Source organism: Adiantum capillus-veneris, chromosome 16 (genome assembly GCF_014529385.1).
Source record: "Adiantum capillus-veneris isolate H3 chromosome 16, ASM1452938v2, whole genome shotgun sequence".
NCBI classification, from domain to species: Eukaryota; Viridiplantae; Streptophyta; class Polypodiopsida; order Polypodiales; family Pteridaceae; genus Adiantum; species Adiantum capillus-veneris.
The window spans coordinates 11,132,222-11,158,123 of record NC_140946.1 but is presented as its reverse complement, the minus strand read 5'-3'; the positions used below and the strand labels follow the sequence as shown (position 1 = coordinate 11,158,123).

At 44.9% G+C, this 25,902-nt stretch overlaps 1 long non-coding RNA gene across 7 annotated transcripts in view; it reads left to right on the top strand.

Annotated features, from left to right (window-relative positions):
* The window catches only part of LOC147438563 (uncharacterized), a 104,787-nt gene that overhangs the window by 47,929 nt on the left and 30,956 nt on the right, over window positions 1-25,902 (top strand). For all 7 annotated transcript variants that reach the window (XR_015184507.1, XR_015184506.1, XR_015184503.1 and 4 more), the window contains exons 4-5: window positions 24,924-24,985; window positions 25,226-25,285. This is a non-coding gene — a long non-coding RNA (uncharacterized LOC147438563). The remainder of the gene's footprint in view (window positions 1-24,923; window positions 24,986-25,225; window positions 25,286-25,902) is intronic.

Genomic DNA, 25,902 nt, shown 5'->3' with positions numbered 1-25,902 from the left:
TGGTCTGCCAAAGTCACTGCCAACATAGTGACTTTTAGGCATCAAGTTGATACCCGACCCACCATCCACTATGACATCGGAGAAGTCGCGCCCTAGAATAGACGTGGTGAGACGAGGACTCCTGTAATCAGTGAGCGGAGTAGCGGGAAATGAAATCATGTAGGACTCTAAGGGCTACACTGGTAGGTGCCCGCCACTAGATCCTGCACCAAGATACAGATATTGAATGATGGAAAGGGTGTCACTTCGAAAATTGGCATCAAGTCGAAGCATGTTGTACAATGACACTTGCTGAAAGGTGTTTTTCAAGATAGTCTCTGCTGTAAGCTTTTCTTTTTCTACCAGTGGTTTCTCTGGTACCTTGATCTTCTGTAGATCGGAAACTGCTTCCAAGAAAGATTCATCAATATCGGAGAGCAAAGATTTGGATTCTTTCTTGGTAGTGGGGGATGGCTTGTCAACAGTTGAAGGCATGGTATCCACTGTTGTGAGAATGTGGCGGGGAGTTGAACTTGTTGGAATGCTAAGACTGAGAGCGGCTCTCTGGGCCCGAGTGAGGACACCCAATGGCTCCTCTACCAACTACAACTTATTTTGAGGGGTAACCACGTGGGTAGAAGGGGGCGGTTGAGGAACGGTGCTAACTGCTATCAGATTGAGCTTGGGAAAGGTAAACTCATTGTGGCTTTGACTTGGGTTCGAAGTCGTGGATGCACGAAGTTTAGGGCAATCCTTACTGTAGTGATCCTTCGTTTCAAGGCAATGCAAGAGGGAGGGAACCCTTCGGGCAGAGGGCATTTGCTTTGGTAATGACCATATTCCCTGCATTTGTAGCACAAAATGGGCCGATTCAATGGGCGAGTCGAAGGGCGAGATGATCCTTGCTCCTGGTGCATGGAGTTGGAGGTGGAGGCATAGAAGCTTTGAGGTGATGAGGGAGCATGGGTATGATAAAAGCTCTGAGACAGAAAAGTACTTTGCATACCTTGCATAGGAGGGGCTGTCAATAAAGGTGGCATATTGTGTGGATGGCCAGAGAGAGAAACCATGTTGGATGCATGTGCTGGCCCTTGTTGAAGAGTAGGACCAAGACTTTGCTGTATTTGTCGCAATCCCTTGAGGTTGTAGCAGTCCTTGTCCTCATGTCCAGAATTTTCACAGAAGTGGCAGTAATCCCGAAGGGGGCATGCATGTGGAGGGTGCCCTAGACAGCAGCATGAGCTACACCAAACCATAGCCTTAGTCTCTTGGTGAGACTTGAGCTCTTTTAGCTCGCTCTTGATCTGTTCCAATGCCTGGAGATTTTTCCGGTCTAAAGGAGAAGGACCTCTCCTCTTGAAGTGCTCTTTGTAACTTTAGTGCTTCTAACTCCTTGCGTAGAGAAAGCAAGGGGTCAGAGGGATTTCCCGTGAGTGCTGAGGCAGTCTCCACCTGAAGGGGGTCCTTGAATAGCCTCCTTGCTCCTTCTATCCTGGTAGCGGCCGCTATAAACTCCTCCAGAGATGCTTCGGGTCGAAGACTTTCGCGTAGTTTTTGTTGAGACATCTTTGGAAGAGCTTTGTCTACCCACTTTTTGACCATAAATTCCCCTGGTTGCTAAGGAAGCTTGGCAACCAGAGACTTGGTTTTAGTCATGAGTTCTGCAAAAGTCTCCTCTTGCTGGAGCACCATGTTGGCCAACTCATCCAAAACCTTTTCTTGGAAGTAACCTGGTCTGAATGTTGCATAGAACTGTTGTCTTAAAGCTACCCAAGTTGGAAAGTGATTCTCTGCAAACTGACTGTACCATTTGTCTGCTAAACCATCCAAGGTTGATGGAAACAACACCAAATAAGCATCTTCTCTATTAAGACCGCGACCTCTAGAGAGAGATACAAACCTCCTTGCATGGTCGTCTGCATCTTCCGAGGAGAGTCCCTTGAAAGTAGGAAACTTAATGTTTACCTTGGCCAAAACACTGGTCAACTCCTCCATGGCCTCTTGCTCAAGAGATTGTTGCTCAAAAGCTTGCTGTAACAGAATGGGAGAGAGCTTTACTAGGGAAGGTGACTTGGAAGATGTAGAACCGGATGGAGGAATGGATGATGCCGTATGTGGAGGTAAGGGTGATGGGGTTGGACTTCTACTAGGTACCAAGGGTTGAGGCCTTCTATGGTAGTACTTCAGAGGACTCAGTAGTGCGCTTTGACGCTCTCATGACCGCCTTGTATGTGTCATGTAGTACCTACAAACCCAACCAAGCTTTAGACAAGAAGACCTTTAATTGGCTGAACACTGGTGTGGACTCTACTAGACCAGGGCAAGTGACTAGACCCATAGTCACAAGGGACGCATTCTGGGACGGGGGACGGGGCTCAAATGGATTTTTAGTGTAAAAAAGAGGGCGGGACGACAAGTGGGGACGGGAAGCCCGAAAAAGGGCGTCCCTTGTTACTATGACTAGACCACCTGGCTAGACCAGGCACGAGGAAGGACTAGACCAGGACGAGAGTTGGAAGGACCAGGGCGAGAGAGGACCAGAATAGTAGGGCGAGAGACTAGGTCAGATAGACTAAGCTCTCCAGGGTGAAACTGGACCAGACCAGCAGGCTGCACTGTGCAAGGCAAAGTAGGCGAGACTAGGTAAGAACCAGCTAGCTCCTCGATTTGTACCTCAACAGCTCCTCGATTTGTACCTCAACAGAGAGTGAGACTTGAGTTGAGGTGCCACCGAGCGTGCCAAAAATGAGAGACCCTATAGCGTGGATAGTGTGTCGTGCTCTTTACAGTGGGTGCTCCTCAGTGCAATGTGCGTGACATCTCACTCAAACATCATGAAAACACAGGAAACAATAGATAACAGCAAATCAACACAAAGACACTGTCACGAGGACGTGGCAACTGTTAACTATGTCATGAGGACGTGGTAAGTGCTAACTTTAGTTGGTAATTTTCTTTTCCAAGGGGTTTTGTTTTATTTTTGAGACCCTCTTCTTGGAGTAGCAAACGGTCGGACATTGTATGGCCAATGTGAATGGTAGGTTCACCCGCAGATGGGTAGTCGGCACTGGGTAAGAGGATGTCTAGGCTCAAAGCAAGATCATATAGGTCCCCCCGTCGCACTTAGCAAGTTGGTGGATACTAGGAAGTGAACTCAATAAAGACCTAAAGTCAAGGTGTGACTACCAACAGAAAGTATCCGACAGTTGGGCCACATTGCACTTTTGGATGCGGTCCCAATGAGGATAGATGGTCAGATGACCACAGGGAGCCCAACGGAATCATTTCCTAAAATTTAGGGAACTGCTATTTTGAGCCACGAAATGTGTTCGCGTCATTACCTCCGGTATGACTAGGGGAACACTTTACAACTCTGCCGCGAGTCAACTACGCGACCAGTCGGGAGGATTTTAAGTGGCGAACCCGAAACGGGAAAATGCTTGTAAATGCGCCAAGTGGCACATTTCTGTGCACTTGCCTCACAAAGGAAGAGTTGGTGCTAAAATTTAAGCTAAGAGGAGCCTCATTTTGCATCTGCACCGCAGGTTACGAGCTATGGAGTGCTTCCTTTACCCCTTATGTACAGTGCGGTGCTAGGAGTGATGCCCTGCACTCTACCCACTGCTCTCTCTCTCCCCTACGAGCAGTATGTTATGCCCCACGAGTGGGCTTTTCATTTGACCAATATACAGTTATGTGGGTTCATGCGCGATTGCCGAGGCAATAGCCTCTTGCACAGGTACTGGATTAGCTAGCGGCTAATCCCCCGCAGGTAGAGGTGAATTCGGAGAGGTTTCACGTCAAAAATATCGTCTGATTCAAAGGACAAGTAGGGCTACAGGTGTGGGAGCTCGAGGTCTTGCTACAGATGCGATCGGCACGCGAAACGGAGCCCAAAACAGGGAATTACAGCCTGCTGTGTATTTTTGCAGGTTTAGGGTTTCGGCCCTAAACGGACCCTAATACCTTGCTATACAGGTTAACTGGCGCATTTTCGGGGCAGAAAACAGAGAATTCAGCGTGCTGCAGATTCTCGCCAGGTTTTGCAAAGTGTTCGTATGCGTTGGGAAAGTCACCTATTGCGTGGGGATACTGACTGTGAAGCGTCCTAGTACAGTTATGTTGCCGAAATCCGGCCAGAACAGGTGTTTCTTAGCCTAGATTGTGCGGGGCAGCTTGTAGGAGATCACAGGTTTTATTCCCTCTGTTAAAGAATAAAGAAATACCGAAAGGGGCGCCAATTTTGGGGCCTACAGGTTGTCGGCATCTGCTTGGAGCATTCTAGCTTCTGAGCCGTGTGTACTTAGGTGTTAATCCCCGTTACATGTTACCTTTGCAAAGTACTCTATGTGTGTTTAAAGTAAAGAATTTCAGGTGAAAGCCAACCCCTACCGCCCCACGGGCCAGTTTCATGGTTCCGTTGCTGGGACATCAATCACTCTTTCCTTAAAGAGTGAGCCTAGATTGTTTTGGGTAAAGACACAGAGTGCAGGCACGCGGGATTACACTATGGCCAACAAGGGGAAGTCTCTTCAAAGGACAGGCAGGAGATCCCTATGGTTTTCGAGATTGGCGAGAGCTCACGGCCACGTCAGTCTGTACCTCCTGTCAATGTGAATGTCCCTCCAATAGTACAGGGCTTTACGACTGGGCAACTTGAGGATGATGCGTTCAAGACTCAGTTAGTTGCCGCGGTGAATGTCTTTTCGCAGCTGGTGCAGAATCCAAGGTTTATGGAGTTCTTACAAGCGCCACCAATGCAACAACAAAATAGGCAACCTACGCCGCGTACGAAGCTTGTTGATGCTCAAGCCCAGGTACTTCATGCGGCTCAGGAGGAAAGGGAACACTCCCATGTTGTGGAGTCAGGGGTTCCAAAACAAGTTCCTCCTGTGCTTGAACAGGTGGCTAGAACGCCTATTCCACAGGTTATGCCAGTTCAGCCCGCCACCTTTCAGAGCCAGCATGCTGTCTTGAATGGACAGGGAACTGGATACCAGGCTATGCACTCAGTTTTTCCACCGACCACGGTACATCCTGGGTATTTCGGGGGTGGATCGGTGTTCCAAAGTATGGCTGGTGATGTGCCTGGAAGTCAGCCGTACAAGGGATGCCCAAAAGCAGAGCCCCAAAAGCTTCAAAATCAAAAGCATCAGTTCTCTCTCTCTCTTAGAGAGTCTTTTTTTCAAAAAAAGTTCTCTCTTTCTCATGTCGTAGAATCCAAAAAGCAACGCCCAAAAGCTGTGAGCGCAAATTGCGGCGCAATTTCCAGAATTCCGTACCGGCTGCCACGTCAGCATCTCGGCAGATTTTAGGGTTTTAGCCAGAAATTAGGGTTTCCTACAAATTAGGGTTTGCAGGAATTTTAGGGTTTCAGCCAGAAATTAGGGTTTCTGCTGTCCGCCACATCATCACTTTGTGACATACCCCCCTCTTGAAAGCATTGTAATCGACCGGGATTACGCCTGCAAAACCGACAAAAGCCATAAACCGTCTTAGCAGACACTGACTGTTAGTACCTATGTACTAGGAACACACATTAGCACATGTACGAAAACGACAGTCACATCACACGACATCACAGGACATTACCAGACATCATAGGACATCACATGACATTCAACATTCATTCGGATCTTAGACCATGATTTATCGGCAATGTAGCTAGCAATCACATCTAGGTCCAATCGGGACCTCATCGATGTCCGATTGACTAACCCCTATTGCAACCATGTCTATTCGAGATCAATCAGACCAAAATGCTATAGTCATTTCGGCTATCAGTTCTTGCACTCACAAGAAGTCAAGAACAAATCAGTATCATAATCAGGAATTCCATTTCATAAAGTCATACTGCAGAATACTGTCAGCTCTTTGTATCCCTGAAGCTCAAAGAGACATGAGTGACTCTAGTATCTAAATCAAGGCATGCGTTGACAAAGGAGTGGAGTGACTCCCCTCTTGTGCATCCCACTGCACCAGATCTCCGGCCAAGCTGAATTCTGGGTTCCATTTGGAGTATACTATGCTAAACCAAAAGCATCGAGGTAAAGTTTCACAATCTAAGGAGTACCTGCTAGGTCCTCCTCCATCCACTTCGCATCAAGTGCAGGATAATTCTTGAACTTAACCAAGAACCGCCTTCAGACTTTACCCTTATTCTTCGTATCCTTATGTGCCAAAATCTGTTCAGGAACGAGGATCTCCTCGTTTTCTTCCACTTCGGGTTGCTCATTAGGCTCCCCATCATCATGCACATCACCTTTAAAAGGTTTCAAGAGACTCACATGAAATGCATTGTGAATCCTCCAAGTATCTGGCAGTTTCAATCGGAAGGAGACATCATTTATGTTTTCAGTAATCTAGAAAGGGCAGTAGTATCGCATACTACGCTTTGGAAAAAGCCTCTCCTTTCCCTTTTTCTTTCGTAGGCGTGCCTTCTCAAAACGTAAGAGCACCCAATCATCCTCCTTCAATTTCATGTCGCGACGATGGCGATCCGCTGCCTTCTTCTATCGTTCTTGAGACTCCTGCAAAGTCTCGCGAACCTTGGCAAAAGCCGTATCCAGATCTCGCGTATATTCATCCGCTTCAAAGATCTCATCTTTCGTGCTCAGGAAGGGTGGAACCTTCGCAACACCTTCAACAATCTCAAATGGCGCCTTCCCCGTCGAAGAGTGTATCGTGTTACTGTAGGCAAATTCCACCAAAGGTAAATATCTTTCTCATTGAGTCTTCTGATATGAGATATAAGACTTCAATAAATCTAGAACCACTGAATTGGCAATCTCGGATTGCCCGTCAGTCTGCGGGTGGAACGATGACGAGAACTGCAACCGCGTGCCAATGTTCTCCCAGATTGCCTTCCAAAACAAACTGGTAAATCTGGGGTCTCTGTCGGAGACAATCGTCTCAGGCATGCCATGTAATCTAAAGATCTGGGCCACAAACAGTCTCTCTAAATGATCCGGCTTGACTGTTTTCTTCACTGGAATGAAAGGAGCCTGTTTACTGAGTCTGTCAATAACAGTCCAGATACCATTGTGACCACTCTGTGTTCTCGGGAGATCAAAAATGAAATCCATCGCTATACTTTCCCAGGGGCGGGTGGGTATGGGTAAAGGCTATAACAATCCTTGTGCCTTATGACTGTCAAACTTGACCTTCTGGCATACCAAGCAACTGCGCACAAACTCTTCCACATCCTTCTTGAGTCTCGGCCAAAAGAAGCATCTCTCTACCCCTTTCATGGTGGTAGCAATGCCGCGGTGACCCGTAAAAGGTGGACAGTGGCATACAGTCATAACCTTTTCCCTCAACGGCTGTGTAACGCACAACATAGTCTTTTTCATCAAGTAGCCTTCCCGAAGGGAGTATCTAGCTACCATCTCCCCATCCCGTATCCGTGTGAAAATATTTGCAAAATCTGTATCTGTGGCATACTGATCGACCATATCCTCGAAGCTCCTATGATGTATCGCGGAAATAGCCAAAACCAACGGTTTCCGAGACACCACATTGTTCTGTCCCTGCACATGGACAATCTGGAAGTGGAACTGTGACAAGATGTTCGCCCATCGCATCTACTTTTCCGAAAGCTGCTTCTGTGACAAGAAGTAGCACAAACTCTGATGGTCTGTGAAGACAGTGAAATCCGCTCCGAGTAGGTAATGCCGCCACTGAGTAAGAGCATGGATAACCGCCAAAAGCTCTTTCTCATAAATCTGTGTTGTCATCTCCGGCCTAGAGAACAAACGGCTCTCGTAAGTTATGACATGGCCTTCTTGCATCAAGACCGCACCCAGACTACGACCACAAGCATCACAATATACTTCAAATGACTTCTGCAAGTGCGACAAAGTCAAAATAGGTAATGCCGCCACTGAGTAAGAGCATGGATAACCGCCAAAAGCTCTTTCTCATAAATCTGTGCTGTCATTTGCGGCCTAGAGAACAAACGGCTCTCGTAAGTTATAACATGTCCTTGTTGCATCAAGACCGCACCCAGACTACGACCACAAGCATCACAATATACTTCAAATGACTTCTGCAAGTGCGGCAAAGTCAAAATAGGTCCTGTAATCAATGTCTCTTTCAAAGTCTGAAAGGCAGTCACCTTTGTGGGTCCCCACGAGAAAGGTACTCCTTTCTGCGTCAAGATATGCAAAGGGGAAGCAACCTCTGGAAACTTTCGTATGAACCGCCTGTAGTACGAACACAGTCCCAAGAAGCTTCTAACTTCATGGACATTCCTCAAGTCGGGCCAATCACGGATAGTCTCTATCTTGGCCGGATCCATTTGCACTCCTGCTGGTGACACAATGTGTCCCAAAAAGTGTATCTCTGGTAGGAAAAATTCACTTTTCTTTGCATTAATCACTAACTTGTGATCTCGTAATGCCTGAAAGACCTGAAGCAGATGATCTCTGTGTTCTGCCTCATTCTTGGAGAAAACAATGATGTCGTCAAAGAAAGTGCCAACAAATAGCTTGTACTCTCAAAAAATCCTATCCATCATCCGGTTAAATGTTGCAGGAGCATCGGTTAAGCCAAAAGGCATCACCAAAAACTCAAATAACCCAAAAGTCGTCCGAAAAGCTGTCTTGTAGATGTCTCCCAGTGCTATCTTGATCTGATGATATCCACTCTTCAAGTCAATCCTGCTAAAGCACGAGGATCCTTGTAACCTATCGAGTATATGATCGATCCTAGGAATCGGAAATCTGTTCTTGATGGTGATTTTGTTGAGAGCTCTATAATCGATGCACATTCTCCAAGATCCGTCTTTCTTCAAAACAACACTAAAGAGCAATACGGTGAAGTACTAGGCTGGACAAGATACTTTTCCAAGAGGTCTTTCACTTGGTTCATAATCTCTTCATTCTGTGCTCGGCTCACATGGTAGGGTGGCCGGTTCGGTGGTGTACTACTAGGTATTAGATCAATGGTATGATCTTCAGGACGAGCAGGTGGTAACTCACTTGGCAGGCCTTCTGAGAAGCAATCGGCGTGAGAGTGTAGAAAATCTTGGTGTTCTTTATCAAGTTTAGACATATTTGTCCTATCATCATCACTCAACTCTTTCATAAAGATGGAGTAAACAAACAGACTGGATTTCATTAATTTTGAAATGGCCGAAGCCGATACAATAGGGACAGACTCGCCCTTTAGTTTAACATCAAGTACAATTGTTTTACCCTTTTGTGTAGTCAAAGTCTCTTTTCTCGCCCGATAATCGACCACGGCGTTGTTCTTGTGGTACCAGGGAATCCCTTAGAGAACATCACAACACTCCAAAGGCATTATGAAGAAGTCCTCATGCCCCAAATACCCTTGACAATGCAACCGAAGTTTGCCAATGACAGGTGTAATGGCTACGTCCTTGCCGGGTGCCGCTAGAACTGCCTCTGCAAGTGGTCCCATCCGATCGGGAGTAATCTCGAGCCGCGCCGCCAATTCCGGTGAAATGAAGTTGGCCTTGGCTCCTCAATCAAAGAAAATAAGGGCTCTTGATCTTTCACTTTGCCCCAAGCTCGGCAAAGTTCTGTACTCTCATCCATGGTGTCGGAATCAGTACCCACACAATCTGGAACCAATCCTGTTTTCATCTTGCCTTTTCGTACACGGTCCTCAGCTACTCTCGAACTCTCAGGCCTTTCATCGTCCTTGTCATTTTGTTCTTTCTGTGCCTTTTTAGGGCACTTCGCGGAGATATGTCCAAGTTCCCCGCATCCAAAGCACTTCCCCTCCCTGATGAAGCGAGCTCTCTCCTGAGGAGTAAGCCTGGGTCGTGCATCCTTTCTCTCTGGGTTGCTCTTTGTTATTCTACTTTCATTCCCATAAGTCTGTCCGGTTCGTTGCGTCGTGACCTCATCTGTGGGGTAGGTCAGACTGCCAGAGTGAATTGCAAAGCCCCGCTTCGCATGACTCATCAACTCCTGAATAGAAGCTGACTTCTGTTCCAAGCAGTGGTCTCGGATCTCTGTAGATGGACCCAAGGTAAACCGCACAATCTGTTCTCTGAACGAGATCTTGTTGAATGAAGAGGCGGGTAGAAAAGAGCTCCAGAATCTTTCACAGTAAGAATTCACTGTATCGCTCTTGGGCATCCGGAGATGGTTCCAAGCAGCTCGTATATCTCGCTCAAACTCTTGAGTCAACCAAGAAGAAATAAAAAGCCTCTTGAATTTCAGCCATGTAACTGGCACAGTCTTGCTTAATAGAAGCGTGGACCACCAAGTGCAAGCATTCCCCTTAAAATAAGAGGCAGCTCTCTGAATCTTGGAGTTCTCTGAATAGCGTCCTCCCGCGAAAGCGATGTCAAACTGTTGTATAAAAGACAGCCTTCGAAGCATCGGAATATCCCGAAAAAGCATCAAACTTAAGTGCTTGGCCACCTTCCTTAAACTCTCGGACTTTCTTGCTTTTATCTTCGAGAAAGGCATACTGGTTGGCTTTGTAAAAATTCTTCTTGTTCGCATAAAAGTTTCCGTTGTCAGAGTCTGAACTGTCGGTAGACGAGTCCTCTGTAGAAGTGTCACTCAATGGGTGAGACTTAGACTTCTTTGCCTTTTTCTTGCCCTTTCCGAAGCATTGTTTCTTGCTTTGCTTTTTGCTTTTTCTGTCTTCTTCGCTCGAGTCTGAAGAGATAGAAGAACTGTCAGAAGAAGAAGAAGAACTGGGTAAGCCTTCAAACTTGACGCGCTTCTTCAGTTTCTTTGCCTTATCGAGTGTCGACCGACGACCCAAATATCCCGGGAAGTCAGTGCCTTTCTTCTGCTTTTTGCCGTGCTTTTTGTCTTTCTTTTGCACGTCGAAAAGCTGAGCAATCCGTGCATCAACCACGTTCTGCAGTTCCTTCTCCGTGTATTTCTTGGAGGCAGAAGGTTTCTTGAGAGCGGGTTTCGGGAGTGGTGTTGTGGTTCTCTGCCAACTCCGTCTGTACCTCTTCCAAAGAGGTCTGGTTCACGTATTTTGCCATCTTCGGGTCCTTGGGAAAATTGAGCATCATCTTTGTTGCATCATCAATCAATTGATGACGCTCCATCTCTCGCTGCTCCGCTTGAGTAGGCCTAGGCGGGCCATACTCCGTGCCCGAATCTTCGTTGTGATCCGTGCCCACATCTCCATATGCAGAGGGAGTCGACTGATCATTGCCTGAAGCCATAGGTGCCGCGGAAAAAACATTTGGGGATCGGGTTCCGTAGCAGAGAAATCGGCCGTGCTCTGATACCACTGTAACAGACTTGAACAAAGTCGAGAATCAACTGCGACAGCACCAAATAACCGCTTCAAACAATTCACAGATCACAATAGATTTGCACTGGCCCGGCGGAGTTCCGTGCCTAGAGATATTGGCCCCAAAGACTGGCGCCCCTTTTGGTATTTCTTTTTATATTAATCAGATCAAAGTACAAGAGAGTGGCTAGGGTTTCACTCTCAGACTCTGCGTCCAGATGCTCTGAGAAGTGAAGCCCTCTCCACGTATTTAAAAGTACAAGGGATGCCCAAAAGCTTCAAAATCAAAAGCATCAGTTCTCTCTCTCTATCTTAGAGAGTCTTTTTTTCAAAAAAAAAAAGCAAGTTCTCTCTCTTTCTCATGGCGTAGAATCCAAAAAGCAATGCCCAAAAGCTGTTAGCGCAAATTGCGGCGCAATTTCCGGAATTTCGTACCAGTTGGCATGTCAGCATCCCGGCAGATTTTAGGGTTTGCTGAAATTAAGGTTTCAGCCAGAAATTAGGGTTTGCTGCAAATTAGGGTTTCTGACAGATTTTAGGGTTTGCAGGTATTTGAGGGTTTCAGCCAGAAATTAGGGTTTCTGCTGTCCGCCACGTCATCACTTTGTGACAGCATCAGAGCTGAAGAGATGGGGTACACAGCAGAGGCAGGGTTGGCATGTCTTGGCTACTCAGAGTGTGTTACTCCCATCATTGGAAAACCGCGTTTGCATATTTAGTTGTATGTGGACATAGAAGAGTTCTACATCATGCCGCTGGAAGGTTGTGACGCCTTGTTGGGGATCCCGTGGATGTTCCGAGTGCATGGAGTCTTGGATGCCTACAACAAAAAGATCATTGTACAGCATAGGGGCAAAACTCACATCTTGGTTGTAAAGCTTAACGGAGAGTCAATCCCTATTGTATCTGCTTCTGCTATCACTTCTGTAATAAAGAATCATCTTTCTGTGTACTTGATTTTTGCACGTGATGTCTCAGATAGTGATCAGTCAAATTTATCTGTGTTAGATAAAGAAAGGTCAGCATTTTTGCAAAAGTTTAGTGACTGTTTTTTTGATTCATTACTATCGCAATTGCCGCGAGAGAGACGTGAGGACCATCCGATAGATTTGGTGCTAGGGTGTAGCCCACCAAATAGACCAAGTTAGTGCGGTGCAACAGAAAGAGATTATGGGCCAAGTTCAGGAGTTATTAGAGAAGGGGCTGATTCAGCCTAGTTCTTCACCCTTTTGCTCCCCAGTGCTTCTAGTGCAGAAGCAGGATGGCTCATGGCGCATGTGTATTGATTACCGTGCGTTGAATAAGAATTGAAGGAATACGAGCGGAAGTGCGACGCAAGAGAGAGTGCGAGAAGAAGAGCACGACGATATGGTGAACTCGCTCTATTGTAATGTGTAGAGCATAGTGAGTTCTTATTAGGTTTTTACAAAAGAATATGTGTACTTACCTTTTGTAAGTAGATCAGCAGGATTTTCTGTGGTGTGAACTTTGACAAGCTGAAGTTGCTTATCCTCGAGCATTTCCCTGATGAAATGATACTTCACATCCACATGCTTTGTCTTTGAGTGATAAACTGGATTGCGAGCCAATTGTATAGCACTTTGACTATCACAATATAACACAGGCATCTCTTCTTTGATTCCCAAATCTGTTACTAGTCGATTAAGCCAAATTGATTCTTTGCATGCCTCTGATGCTGCAACATATTCAGCCTCTGTAGTAGAGTGAGTAACACAATCTTGTAATCTAGAACGCCATGATACTGCTCCACCAGCCAATGTAAAGACATACCCTGACGTAGACCTTCGGTTGTCTAAGTCACCTGCATAATCTGAGTCTGTAAAACTCTTTACACTTAGCTCCTGACTCCCATAGCATATACGCATACTCTTTGTAGCTTTCAGGTATCTCAATATTCCTTTCACTACCTCCCAATGTTTCTTGCCTGGGTTTGACATGTATCGACTTACTACTCCCACTGCAAATGCAATGTCTGGGCGAGTAGCAATCATTGCATACATCAAACTACCCACTGCAGACGCATATGGAATCTTATCCATTTCAGCCTGTTCTTCCTCAGACACAGGACAATCTTGTTTGCTAAGTTTCACATATGGTGGCAATGGAACACTCAATGCCTTTCCCTTCTCCATATTGAAACGTTGCAAAACCTTGTCAATATACTCTGTTTGAGATAACCAAATCAACTTCTTTGATCTGTCTCTCTCAATGTGCATACCAAGTATATGACTTGCCTCACCCATGTCTTTCATGTCAAACGATTTTGCCATCTTTGACTTCAAAGCTGAAATTTCTTCCAAGTGCTTGCCAGCAATCAACATGTCATCCCCATACAAAATAAGGATCAGCCAACTACCATCCTTAGCCTTCTTTGTATATAGACAGTGATCGAACTCACTACGTTTGTAGCCTTGAGAAAGCATAAACTTGTGGAATTTATGGTACCATGTCCTCGGTGATTGTTTTAAGCCATAAAGACTCTTTAACAACTGGCATACCCAATCTTCCTTGCCTTTCTCAACAAACCCTTCTGGCTGCTGCATGTAAATTTCCACATCTAAATCACCATGCAAGAACGCTGTCTTGACATCCATTTGGTGCAACACCAAATCTAATATGGCAACCAATGCAAGAAAGCATCTCAATGTAGTCATCTTGACCACTGGAGAGAAGACTTCCTCAAAGTCAATGCCTTGTTCTTGCTTAAAGCCCTTGGCAACAAGCCTTGCTTTGTACTTTGGCTGACTATCATGAGCGGTGATCTTATACCTGTAAACCCATTTACAGGGTAGAGCCTTTTGGCCCCGTGGTAATTTAACTAGCTTCCATGTCTGGTTTTTATGCAGAGCTGTCATCTCTGACTGTGAAGCATTCAAATGTATAACCGTGAAGCATTCAAATGGCTTCACCCTACACCCGTCATCTCAATCTGCTCGGAGGATAGGCTCTTCATGAGAGCATCTGTAGGGTTGTCATCAATATGAACCTTGTTTAGCTCAATTCCCTTGCTAGCCAATATGTTGTGTATCTCATGATAATGGACTTCTATATGTTTTAACTTGGAGTGAAACACAAGGTTCTTTGCTAAACCAATCGCACTCTTACTATCACAATGCAACAGTGAAGTTTGAGTAATGCTAAGATCTCCAACTAGGCAAGCTAATCATACAACTTTCTTGCTAGCATAAAAAATTTCCACATACTCTGTGAAGGAGTACGAGCGGAAGTGCCACGCGAGAGAGAGTGCGAGAAGAAGAGCACGACGATATGGTGAACTTGCTCTACTGTAATGTGTAGAACATAGTGAGTTATTATTAGGTTTTTACAAAAGAATATGTGTACTTACCTGGCGGCCCGCCCACTTACCTGGGCGACCACTTAAAGTCCAATGTGGTACTTTAAGTGTGAGAGAAGCTACTATACAAGCTAATATACAAGAGATGTAGAGAAGTGATGTACTACCCTACACCTAACTGCTTGCGAAAATGCGCAAAGCTCTCTGAGGGAAGTCCTTTTGTAAGTAGATCAGCAGGATTTTCTGTGGTGTGAACTTTGACAAGCTGAAGTTGCTTATCCTCGAGCATTTCCCTGATGAAATGATACTTCACATCCACATGCTTTGTCTTTGAGTGATAAAATGATACTTCACATCCACATGCTTTGTCTTTGAGTGATAAACTGGATTGCGAGCCAATTGTATAGCACTTTGACTATCACAATATAACACAGGCATCTCTTCTTTGATTCCCAAATCTGTTACTAGTCGATTAAGCCAAATTGATTCTTTGCATGCCTCTGATGCTGCAACATATTTAGCCTCTGTAGTAGACTGAGTAACACAATCTTGTAATCTAGAACGCCATGATACTGCTCCACCAGCCAATGTAAAGACATACCCTGACGTAGACCTTCGGTTGTCTAAGTCACCTGCATAATCTGAGTCTGTAAAACCCTTTACACTTAGCTCCTGACTCCCATAGCATATACGCATACTCTTTGTAGCTTTCAGGTATCTCAATATTCCTTTCACTACCTCCCAATGTTTCTTGCCTGGGTTTGACATGTATCGACTTACTACTCCCACTGCAAATGCAGTGTCTGGGCGAGTAGCAATCATTGCATACATCAAACTACCCACTGCAGACGCATATGGAATCTTATCCATTTCAGCCTGTTCTTCCTCAGACACAGGACAATCTTGTTTGCTAAGTTTCACATATGGTGGCAATGGAACACTCAATGCCTTTCCCTTCTCCATATTGAAACGTTGCAAAACCTTTTCAATATACTTTGTTTGAGATAACCAAATCAACTTCTTTGATTTGTCTCTCTCAATGCGCATACCAAGTATATGACTTGCCTCACCCATGTCTTTCATGTCAAACGATTTTGCCATCTTTGACTTCAAAGCTGAAATTTCTTCCAAGTGCTTGCCAGCAATCAACATGTCATCCCCATACAAAATAAGGATCAGCCAACTGCCATCCTTAGCCTTCTTTGTATATAGACAGTGATCGAACTCACTACGTTTGTATCCTTGAGAAAGCATAAACTTGTGGAATTTATGGTACCATGCCCTCGGTGATTGTTTTAAGCCATAAAGACTCTTTAACAACTGGCATACCCAATCTTCCTTGCCTTTCTCAACAAACCCTTCTGGCTGCTGCATGTAAATTTCCACATCTAAATCACCATACAAGAACGCTGTCTTGACATCCATTTGGTGCAACACCAAATCTAATATGGCAACCAATGCAAGAAAGCATCTCAATGTAGTCATCTTGACCACCGGAGAGAAGACTTCATCAAAGTCAATGCCTTGTTCTTGCTTAAAGCCCTTGGCAACAAGCCTTGCTTTGTACTTTGGTTGACTATCATGAGCGGTGATCTTATACCTGTAAACCCATTTACAAGGTAGAGCCTTTTTGCCCCGTGGTAATTTAACTAGCTTCCATGTCTGGTTTTTATGCAGAGCTGTCATCTCTGACTGCCTGGCCAATTGCCAATTCCCGGAGTCCTTCATTTGCACTGCTTCCTTGTAACATGAAGGCTCATTGCAATCAGTCAACATGACATAGTTCATAGATGGAACAAACTATCAGGAGGTCGCGTGACACGTCCAGATCTACGCACAATAGGTGGCTCAAGCTCAGCCACAACCTATGGTTCCACTCTATCCTGTCCATGCTCCTCTTGAGCCCTGACATTTTGTTTTGCACCTGCAAGTCCATCTTCTTGGAAGACAACTCTTCTAATCTCCTCAACCCTCTCTGGTTTAGAATGATATTTGGATTCATTAAAGTGAACATCATTGCTGAGGACAAGCTTTCTGGATTCGGGATCCCAAAGTCTGTACCCCATCTCACCAGAATTACCATAGCCTAGAAAGATGCACTTTCTACTCTTTGGCTCAAGTTTGTTCCTAAATTCCTTTGGAACGTGAGTATATGCCTCACAGCCAAAGACTCTGAGATGCTTGTATGAGGGCATTTTGTCTGACCATACCATCTCTGGCACTGAATCCTTCTGCAAAACCTTGCTAGGAGATCTATTTACAAGATGAACAGCTGTTGATACAGTTTCAGCCCAAAACCCATTTGGCAGCTGTGCATTAGACAACATACTTCTGACCTTCTCTTGTATGGTCCTATTCATCCTCTCAGCAACACCATTTTGAGGAGGATTGTAAGGAGCAGTAAGTTCACGTTTTATACCTTTTGACTCACAAAAGTCCTGAAAGGCCTTTGAAACATACTCTCCACCATTGTCAGTGCGTAAGCATTTAAGCTTCTTGCCACTCTGATTCTCCACAAGTGTCACAAACGTTTTGAAAACACTAAACGCTTCATCCTTGTGCTTGAGAAAGTAAACCCATACTTTCCTCGAGTAATCATCTATAAATGTCATAAAGTAGGAAGCTCCCCCTAGAGATAGGTTAGGCATAGGTCCACACAAATCACTATGAACAAGTGCCAACTGTGTATCTCTTCTATTGCTTCTATGCTTATGTGGCTGCTGTGTTTGCTTACCATACAGACAATGTTCACAGAATTCAAAATCATTAAATGAAAAGCCAGGCAAATAACCAGAACGAGACAAGATTTCCATTCCCTTCTTGGACATATGTCCTAACCGGCTATGCCACAAAGAAACGTTCGGCTGCTCGGTTACATTGATTACATTTTTAGAGACATTTGATACATAAATTATGTAAAGTCCTCCAGACTTTACTCCATGTGCTACTGTCATAGAACCCTTGGATATCTTCCACATGTTCTGTCCAAAAATGGTGACGTAGCCAGCATCATCAAGTAAACCTGTGCTGATCAAGCTCTTTGTAATTGCGGGAACATGTCTCACATTCTTCAGCGTGAAAGAAGAGCCATTCTGAAACATCAATTGAACATCTCCAACACCTAAGATCTCACATGTCTGCCCATTGCCTAGCCGAACATGATCTTTAGTGGTCACATAAGAAGTAAACCACTCCTTGTTTGGAGACATATGAAGTGATGCCCCTGAGTCTATAATCCAGTCACTCAGTGCATTTCCATCAGATGCTGTAAGAAGAGCTGAGTCCATTGTATTCTTCAAGAAGTAGATGTCTCCTGACACTAGACTGTCATCCTCTGCAAGAGTGTTTGTCACATTTATTTCTTGAATCTTCACTGAGGACTTGTTCTTCTCACCATGGTCTTCAGCTTTCTCTTTTCCTTTTTCTGCTTTCCATTCTCTGCAGTCTCTTTTCATGTGACCCTTCTTGCCACAATGGTAGCATTCTATGTCACTCTTGCCTTTAGCACTGCGGGACTTGCTACGAGACTGATTCCTCTTTCCACTTTTGTACTTTTCTTTGGTCCTTCCCCTGACAACTAAGGTTGTTCCTTTGCCTTTGTCCATTGTCTTTCTATTGGTTTCTTCAGTAAGCAGACTTCCTTCTACACGTGCTATGTTCAAACCATCTGGAGGTGCAGAATTACTCAAAGCTGTGCGAAAAGTGTCCCAACTTTCCGGCAATGTGATCAACAGGAACATAGCTCTAACAGGTTCATCAAACTTGACACCTTGAGCTGACAACTGACTATAGATTGTGTTGAATTCATTCAGATGATTGGACATAGGTGTCCCTTCTTTCATCTTCAAGTCAACAAGCTTCTTAAGCCAGTATACCTGTGAAGCTACACTCTGCTTCTCATAAAGATCACTCAGCTTTAACCATGCTTGATAAGCCGACATCTCGTCTGCTACATTGAAGTAAACGCTTTCTGCCAAAGTCAGCATAATGGTAGAAAGTGCCAATTCATCCATTTCGCTCCATTCATCTTCGTCCATATCTTCTGGTTTTATCCCCTTGAGCTTTATAGGTTTTATCTGCTTCTTTTGTACCAACACGTGCCAAATCTGCTTCTTCCACAATGGGAAATTGGTTCCATCCAGCTTCTTGATATTGTAAAGAGTGGTGTCCTGTGATCCTGCCATAGCTACGCTTCACAGTAGTTTACTTTTCTGGGAAAAATTCGGCAGAGTTTCCACTGTAAACTGACCTCTGAACCAATATCAACCTGTCAAATGAACCAAGAAAGCTTCAAATTCTGCAGAAATTTTGGCAGAGTCTCCTTTGTAAAATGGCTCTTGTGTACTAAAAATAGACCAAAAAACAGCTCAAAAAACATAGTCTCTCTGACACTGTAAGCTATGGGTAAACCTGTCCTGCACCTGTACTGTCTCTGACTGTCCTGTCACTGGCGTGTAAGCATAGACTGTGGCAATGCCTCAACGGTAGTAAAGCAAAGATGCAATTCCAACTGTCTAACTCACAGTCAATACATCCTAGCTGCCTATCTAAGGGTGCTCGAGGGATCGCTCCAAGACCTGTATCACCGAAAGGATCTCAACATTCGAGAATCCCCCAACTGAATAAAAACTCACTCGACCCTCAACAAAGGCTGCAGTAAATCTGACAGTACATAGACTTCCCACAAAGTCATACATCCACAAATTTCCCACTGTATGCTGTAACCGCTGCGGCGGTTGTTTGCTGCGTGACTCACAGCCAGCAAACCCTCAACATACATACATCATCTTTGACAATACATCCCATGTGGAAGTACCTGCAATGTCAGGATGAAATCTGGAATATCAAGCAGCAAACACAAGCTACCTGATGAACTAGTGGATGTCGCCTACAGTCTGTGTGTAGATGCGTCCGTGTTGTATGTGACACGCCTCCAAGAACTGTGAGCCGTCCTTCGATATGTAGACAGCTACAAATCAACACTCTGGGAGTGTCGATATCCTCAGCACCTGCAGTCGTAGGCCAAAAACCCCAAATTTGCAGAGTCGGATCTGCACCCGTCGAGACCACGTAGTCGAAAATGGCCTGCGCAGAGCTTTGTCGAAGCCAAACGGTGGCTGAGATGACCTCAGAATGAAATTCTGACAACACCAGGACCTTCGGGTTCTCCCACGAGATTTGGGGCCGTGTCTTCGCCTGTCGAATTTCACTCGAATATGAGTTGGTGACTCTAGCCTCCTGCAGTGCTGCCCCGAGCCTCGATCTGAGCTCTGATACCAGTTGAAGGAGTACGAGCGGAAGTGCGACGCGAGAGAGAGTGCGAGAAGAAGAGCACGACGATATGGTGAACTCGCTCTATTGTAATGTGTAGAGCATAGTGAGTTCTTATTAGGTTTTTACAAAAGAATATGTGTACATACTTGGCGGCCCGTCCACTTACCTGGGCGACCACATTGGGCTTTATACCCCAACAAGAATACCATCAAGAATAGGTTCCCTATTCCTAGAATTGATGATATTCTCGATCGTTTAGAGGGTGTTGCAATTTTCAGCAGGATAGACCTTAAGAGTGGGTACCATCAGATTCGTATAAGGCCAGAGGATGTGCACAAGACTGCGTTTAGAACGACATTTGGTCTTTATGAGTTGCTAGTGATGCCGTTTGGGCTAACAAATGCTCCTGCCACGTTCAACAGAATGATGGACCGGATTTTCCGCTCGCATCAATAGTTTGTTGGGACGTTCTTCGATAACATGATAGTGTATTCGAAGAATGAAGAGGAGCATAGGCGTCACTTGACCATTGTGTTCGAAGAGCTGCGCAGTCACAGGTTACTTGTCAATCCTAAGAAAAGTGAATTCTTCCTTGAAGAGATCCAATTTCTGGGCCACATAGTCTCAAAGGATGGTGTTGAAATGGATCCCGCAAAGGTCGAAGCTATCAAGACATGGCCAGACTTGAAGACTGTGCACGATGTCAGAAGCTTCTTGGGATTGTGTTCCTACTATAGAAGGTTTATCAGAAATTTTGCACAGATAGCATCGCCTCTTCACGCTTTGCAAAAGAAAGAGGTCACTTTCAGATGGACCTAAACATAGATTTCAGCTTTTAGTCTCTTAAAGGAAAAGTTGACTTCAGATCTAGTTATTGTTTTGCCAGATCTCACGAAGTCATTTGTGGTCTAGTGTGACGCGTGTGGCAGTAGTATTGTAGCAGTGCTAATGCAAGATGGATGGGTAGTAGCTTATGAAAGCCGAATTTCGCAAGGGCCAGAGAGAACTATGCAAGTCTATGAGAAAGAGCTCTTGGTCGTGATTCATGCGCTTTCTAGCTGGAAGCACTATCTCTTAGGTGCTCATTTTGTTGTCCAAACAGATCATCAGACCTTGCGATACTTCTTGGCACAGTCAAGGTTATCCGAAAAGCATATGCGATGGGCAAACATTCTTTCCATGTTTCACTTCCAAATTATGCATGTGGAAGGCAAGAAGAATGTTGTGGTTGATGCGTTATCAAGAAAGCCACAAATTTCTATTGTGTCAATTCCTTATCATCATGAGTTAGATGACATGAAGGAACAGTATACTGTTGATGAAGATTTTGCAAGGATCTTTGAACAGTTACAAGAGGGGCAACATCACGAGCACTACCTCCTCAGAGATGGTTTTATGATGATGCATGGTAGACTTTGTGTGACTAGGCCATTGCGACATAAGGTCATGAAAGAGAGTCATGTCCCACCGTATGCAGGGCATCATGGCATTGATGCAACAGTTAAGGCGGTAGAGACATTCTTCTATTGGCCTACCTTGAGGAGAGATGTGGATGCCTTTGTGCGAGCATGCATAGTTTGACAAAAGGTCAAGTTTGACAGGCAAAAGGCACCAGGGTTGTTACAACCACTCCCGATTCCGGATAGCCATGGGAAAGCATTGCTATGGACTTTATCTTTGATCTTCCAAGAATGCCAACTGGGAATGATGGTATATGGACCATTATCTGCAGGTTCAGCAAGTAGGCCCATTTTATCCCTGTCAGGAAGAAGATAAAATCTGACCAAATGGCACACTTGTTCATGTACAATGTGTTTAAGTACCATGGTATGCCACAATCGATTATGAGTGATCGTGATCCTCACATGACCAGTTTGTTCTGGAGAGGATTGTTTGAGAACATGGGCACTATGCTCAAGTTCTTGTCTTCGTTTCATCCACAAACTGATGGACAGTCAGAAGAGGCTAATTCTGCTGTCTTAGATCTGCTGAAATGCTATGTGTCAGATAATAAGGGCAAGTGGGAACAATATTTGCCTATGCTTGAGTATGCGTACAATAATATGGTGCAGTCGTCTACTGGCAAAGCACCTTTTGAAATTGTTGAAGGCGGCAAAAAAGTTCCTCCCATTTTGCATACAAAGGACAAGATCTTTGAGGCAGATAGATATATTGAGAACATGGATGAGATGTATAAGAAGATTAAAGTTGCCTTGGAGAAGACTCACGCAAAGCAGAAAAAGGCTGTTGATCGTCACCTGGTTATCACCTGGTGATTGGGTTCTGTTAAGGTTCGAAAAGGCAAGGTTAAAGAAGATGAAGGGCAAGGAACAGCTGTTTCCTAAGCTCAGCATGCGTTACTATGGGCCTTTTCAAGTGCTTGACAAGATCAACGATGTGGCTTACAGGCTGAAATTGCTTGATGCGTGGAAGATTCATAATGCGTTTCATGTGAGTCTTCTAAGACCCTTCGTGGGTGATGTGTGAGAAGATATGCCAGATGAGGATCAGCCAGAAGTTGAGGAACTTGATGAGATCCTAGTACCTGAGCAAGTTTTGGCACATAAGGACAGAAAAGTTAAAGGACAAGTTGCAAGACGCTATTTGGTGAAGTTCAAGAACTATCCGCCTATGGATGCAAAGTGGATGGAAGAGCATGAGCTTTCAGAGTCACCAAATGTATTGCAGCTTTACCTTGAAGCCTTTGGGTTACAGCCTACATATGCCCCAACCCAACGTGTGCAAAGGAGGGGTAATGATAGAGCTAGTACATCCAATGTACATATGAATTCAGTGTAATAGATGGAAATGACAAAAGTATGAAGGCCTCATTAAGTCATTTGTATCTATGTGTTACGACCTTTCTTGCGGATACATGCGATGATAAAAGAGTGTTAATAGCACAAGATTATCAGTGGCGTGTATTTATGGTATGCAATCGAGGACGTTTGCGATTTCAAGAGGGGGGTATGTCACGGGACGTTGCAACTGTTAACTATGTCACGAGGACGTGGCAACTGCTAACTTTAGTTGTTGGTTTCTTTCCAAGGGGTTTTGTTTTATTTTTGAGACCCTCTTCTTGAAGTAGCAAACGGTCGGACATTGTATGGCCAATGTGAACAGTAGTTTCACCCGCAAATGGGTAATGGTTGGCATTGGAATCCGTATGGTAAGAGGATGTCTAGGCTCAGAGCAAGATCATATAGGTCCCCCCGTCGCACTTAGCAAGTTGGTGGATACTAGGAAGTGAACTCAATAAAGGCCTAGAGTCAAGGTGTGACTACCAACAGAAAGTATCCGACAGTTGGGCCACATTGCACTTTTGGATGCGGTCCCAATGAGGATAGATGGTCAGATGATCACAAGGAGCCCAACTGAATCATTTCCTAAAATTTAGGGAACTGCTATTTTGGGCCACGAAATGTGTTTGCGTCATTGCCCCTGGTATGACTAGGGGAACATGTTACAACTCTGCCGCGAAGTCAACTGGGCGACCAATCGGGAGATTTTTAAGCTGCGAACCCGAAACTGGAAAATGCTTGTAAATGCGCCAAGTGGCACATTTCTGTGCACTTGCCTCACAAAGGAAGAGTTGGCGCTGAATTTTAAGCTGATAGGAGCCTCATTTTGCATCTACCATAGGTTAAGAGCTATGGAGTGCTTCCTTCCCCCTTATGTACAGTGCGGTGCCAGGAGTGATGCGGTGCACGCTACGCACTGCTCTCTCTCTCCCCTACGAGCAGTATGTTATGCCCCACTAGAGGGCTTTTCATTTGACCAATGTACAGTTATGTGGGTTCATGCGCGATTGCTGAGGCAAGAGCCTCTTGCACAGGTACTGGATTAGCTAGTGGCTAATCCCCCGCAGGTACAGGTGAATTCCGAGAGGGTTCACGTCAGAAATCTCGTCTGATTCAAAGAGCAAGTAGGCCTACATGTGCGGGAGCTCAAGGTCTTGCTACAGATGCGACCGGCACGCAAAACAGAGCCCAAAACAGGGAATTACAGCCTGCTGTGTATTTTTGCAGGTTTAGGGTTTCGGCCCTAAACGGACCCTAATACCCTAAGGATGTTCGGGGACGCGAGGGGACCGTTGTACAGGTGAACTGGCGCATTTTCGGGGCAGAAAACAAAGAATTCAGCGTGTTGCAGATTCTCGCCGGGTTTTGCAAAGTGTCTGCATGCGTCGGGAAAGTCACCTATTGTGTGGGGATACTGACTGTGAAGCGTCCTAGTACAGTTATGCTGCCGAAATCGGGCCAGAACAGGTGTTTCTTAGCCTAGATTGTGCGGGGCAGCTTGTAGGAGATCACAGGTTTTATTCCCTCTGTTAAAGAATAAAGAAATACCGAAAGGGGCGCCAATTTTGGGGCCTACAGGGTTTCAGCGTTTGCTCGGAGCATTCTAGCTTTTGAGTCGTGTGTGTACTTAGGTGTTAATCCCCGTTACAGGTTACCTTTGCAAAGTACTCTGTGTGTGTTTAAAGTAAAGAATTTCGGGTGAAAGCCAACGTCTACCGCACCACGGGCCGGTTGGGACACAATAGCAGACCAGAACATATGGACTCGACTATTTCAAAGGAACCAGTACAAACTCTGGCGTGGCAGCACACTCAGCTCCAGCCCAGAACTCACATGTGCAATGGGGGTGTCGAGGCTCAAATGTGCAGGGATGGTGCAGACGTGATGTGTGTATAGACTCTCTCCTCTAGACAACGACACTGGACCATATATGAAGAAGATGATCTGATGACCCAACAACTACTACTCATATGTCCAACCATATAGAGCCGCCAACGGCTCATAAATGTCAGCTGTCTAAGTCTATCTCCAAACTGAGTGGTGGTGGTGACCTGGCCACGATGTCCACTAGACCACCGTCCGTATCCCTGCCACGTCACTGCCCAACCCAGGGAGTCCGTCGAGTGTGAGCCAGACCAGACCAACCGTACTAACTGTGTGTCTTGTGAAAGTGACACTGTAGCCTACTACACACACACACACACACACACACACACACACACAGAGAGAGAGAGAGAGAGAGAGAGAGAGAGAAGGTAATACTAATTTGAGGACATACAACATAAAGTTACATATGTGTGTTTTGTGTATGGCAGGAAGGACATATATTCACAACACTGCATGCACAAGCACAACTCCAACTTGACAACACTGCAAGGTGCGTTATCTACATCCAATTTTCCATGCACATGCGTTTGCTTGGCGCAACACATAAAGGCGACGGGGCAAGGCACGAATTTGATTTCTTGTAATTTTTTGGAGAGACCACAGTGCCAGCTCTCCACCATACTTTTGTATGGCACCTCTGTATGACACTGCACTGTATACTTTGCACTTTCAGTATGTGACGTTTCACTGCAAGATGATATGTTTAACTATTTACATTGCTTTTTTGTAGCTTGACTCAAATATCGGCGTGTAGAATGGACAATTGAAAAGCATCAGTACAACATTTCAAGTTAGTAAAGCACCTCATTTATTGTTGCAGTTCATTCATGCTTTATCTATTTGTTTGTCTTAGAATTTTCCGCATTACTTCCTTTGCTTCGGTTTTTTTGGATCTCATTTTCAAGACTATACACTCGATGTCGATCAATATCTGCACATGTTAGTTACACACACAACTCTTTGCATACGATTGCTAGCCAATGCTTGTGATGTATTACAGTAGTGAATGCATGTGGTGTATCGCAATAGTGAATTCACCTTGTGCATCTTTACTTTAGCTCTAAATAATTGATATTATACTAGGTGTCTAAATAATTAATGCCATACTATATATGTCCTCGTTTCTCTCGTACTAGGTATAAGTATGAAGTTCTCAAGACCTAGCAGATTACAATCCAAGTGTCAATAAGCTAGGGAGAAAATTGTAGCCAACTTGAAACTAGATTATCGTCCATATGCTAGATCATGGTTTTAAATTACTATATATATCCTCTTGCACGGCGGCGTACCTCACATATATAGCGATAAACGAGGTCGAGAGAAAAATGAAACACTTTTTCTGTCCTCACTTCTGTATTATTGTTGGGCGCTTTGCCATCGGAGCGAAAGCAACAAGACTTAGCAGCA